Source organism: Microcebus murinus, chromosome 7, assembly GCF_040939455.1.
Source record: "Microcebus murinus isolate Inina chromosome 7, M.murinus_Inina_mat1.0, whole genome shotgun sequence".
Lineage (NCBI taxonomy): Eukaryota > Metazoa > Chordata > Mammalia > Primates > Cheirogaleidae > Microcebus > Microcebus murinus.
Genome location: NC_134110.1, coordinates 79,782,228 through 79,785,018, shown reverse-complemented (window position 1 = coordinate 79,785,018; position 2,791 = coordinate 79,782,228). Strand labels below are relative to the sequence as shown.

At 35.6% G+C, this 2,791-nt stretch overlaps 1 pseudogene; it reads right to left on the bottom strand.

Moving 5' to 3' along the window:
• Positions 1–347: 347 nt before the first annotated feature.
• On the bottom strand, positions 348–1,184 carry LOC105857561 (small ribosomal subunit protein uS2-like; annotated as a pseudogene).
• Between the last annotated feature and the right edge of the window lie 1,607 nt (positions 1,185–2,791).

Sequence of the window (2,791 nt, the reverse complement as noted above, 5' to 3'; positions counted from 1 at the left end):
ACATATCCAAAGTAGTGACATTTGTATATGTAATCAATATAAAAAATTAGTAATGAGACATTTCATGTTATTTTTCTTTACAATTGTGTTTATAAAACAGTTATGGCACATTTAATTTTGAAGGCTAATATTTATTGGAAAAATTGATCTATATTTATATTAAATATAATTTACAGTTGAAAAAGATTTATATATCCAAGTCACTCCAAGTATACTTAAAAGTTTTCCAATCGTTTGAGAAAATGTCAGTTTTACATTTAAATTAAGTAAAGTTTTTTTTTTTTAGAAACTCATGTTTATTTTCCATCAACCTTATATCCATCTTGTTTAAGAGTTTGTAGAAGAACTTAAGACCTGTCAGTGGTTGTTCCCACTCATTCAGTGGCCTGAGCAGTGGCAGTTGCAGACCAGTCTTCCGTGGCAGGCTGAGCCCTCCAGTCTTCAGTGGGGAACTGCTAAATAGGGACAGAGGGTATTTGCATGCCTTCAAACCAGTCTGCAACCTCGGGTGAGTAGCAGTGAACTCAGGAGCTCAAGCTGTCCATTCACCCTGAAATTCCTCTTTGGTCACAGAGGAATTTTCAATCTCTTCAGGATCTCTGTAGAAGTAGAGATCAGGCATGACCTCTCACGGGTGTTCATGGGAGATGGTGCCACGCATGCAGAGAACTTCCCGGGCCAGCATCCACCACATCAGACCCAGAGAGTGAGCCCCCTTGTTGTTGCATGGCATGGCAATGTCCACATAACACAGAGGAAAATCTGTTACACAGAGCAATGGTGGGAAGGTTAACATAAGACATCTCTGTGAGAGGCTGGTGGTCAGTCCTGGGGTCAGTAACCACCAGAAGATGTGGCTCCCGGAATGCTGCCTGGATCTGGTTAGTGAAGGTTCCAGAAGTGAAGCAGCTAGCAACAGGAGTGGCTCCAGTGGCAGCACCAAACTTCAGCAGAGCTCGCTGGCTGGTATTCCTGCAGGATATGACACTGACATCAGCAGGGTTTTCAATGGCAACAATGGTACGAGCTGACAACAGAAGCTTCTCCCAGGTCCTCTTCAGATTTATGATGTAGATGCCATCACTCTTCCTTTTGTAGATGTACTCTTCCATTTGAAAGTCAAGGTTGGTGCCACCTAAGAGGGTTCCTGCTGCCAGGAATTTGAGGACATCCTCCTCCTTCATTTGCTCTTATATCTTATATATCAAGGGCTCCAGACATTGTGAAAGTTTCCCTTTAAGTTACAATGGGAATCCAGAACAATGCCATATGGGCCCTTCCCTGGGTGGCATGGAAAGCAAAATTAAATAAAGTTTAAACTCTACTTTCTGAACAATTATATGTTAACAAATTGGACAACTCAGAAGAAATGGATAAATTCCTAGACACATGCAACATACCAGGAATGAATCACGAAGAAATAGAAAAATATGAACAGGAAAACAGTGAGAGATTGAATCAGTAATAAAAAATCTCCTGTCAAAGAAAATCCCAGGATCTCATGACTTCATACTGAATTCTACCCAACATTTAAAGAAATAATACCAATTTTTCTTAAACTCTTCCAAAAAATTGAAGAGGAGGGAATACTTTGAAACTTTTACAAGGCCAAAGTCAGACAAAAACACATAAAGAAAATTATGTGACAATATCCCAATGCATGTAGGTGTAAAAATACTGAACAAAATATTAGGATACTAAATTCGTAACATTGTAAAGGGATTATTCATCATTATCAAATGAGATTTATTTCAGAGATATAATCATGGTTCAGCATTTGTAAATCTATTAATGTGATGCACCAACCACTTTAACAGAATGAAAAACAAAATCATATGATAAACTTAATAGATGTAAAAATGCATTTGAGAAACTCTCAATAAATTTGGTATAGAAGGAATTTTCCTTAACAAAGTAAAGGTTGTATATGACAAACTCATAGCTAACATCATACTGAGCAATGAAAACTTAAAAGCTTTTCCTGTAGGATCAGGAACAAGAAAAAAATACCCACTTCTGTTCATTATAGTACTAGAAGTCCTAGCCAGAGCAATTAAGCAAGAGAAAGAAATAAAAGGCATTCAAATTTGGAATGGAAGAAGTTAAATTCTCTGATTGAATACAGCATGGTCTTATATAGAGAAAACCCTAAAGACTCCTCCAAAAAGTTTTAGGACTAATAAACAAATTTAGTAATGCTGTGGGACATAAAAGCAACATACAAAAACAGCAGCATTTCCCTGCACTAACAATAAACTATTTGAAAAAGAAATCAAGAAAACAATGTCATTTACAATTGCTAAAAAGAAATACTTAGGAATAAATTTAACCAAGAAAGTAAAAAAACCTGTACAGTGAAAAACCATAAAACAGTGATGAAAGAAATTGATCAAATTATTTCATTTAAAATAAATGAAAAAATATCCTGTGTTCGTGGACTGAAAGAATTAATATTGTTAAAATGTCCATACTATTCAAAGCAATCTATAGATTCAATGCAATCCCTATCAAAATTCCAATAGAATTTTTTCACAGAAATAGAAAAAATAGCCCCCAAATCCAAAAATTTGTATAAAACAACAAAAATTCCCAAATAGCCTAAGGAATCTTGAGTAAAAGAAATAAAGCTAGATGTATCACACTACCCGACTTCAAAACATATTATGAAGCTATAGTAATCAACAGCATGTTACTGGCATAAAAACACATGCATGGAGAAATGACACAGAATAGAGAGCCCCAAAATAAATTCTCATATTTAGGTCAATTGATTTTTTACAAAGATGTCAAG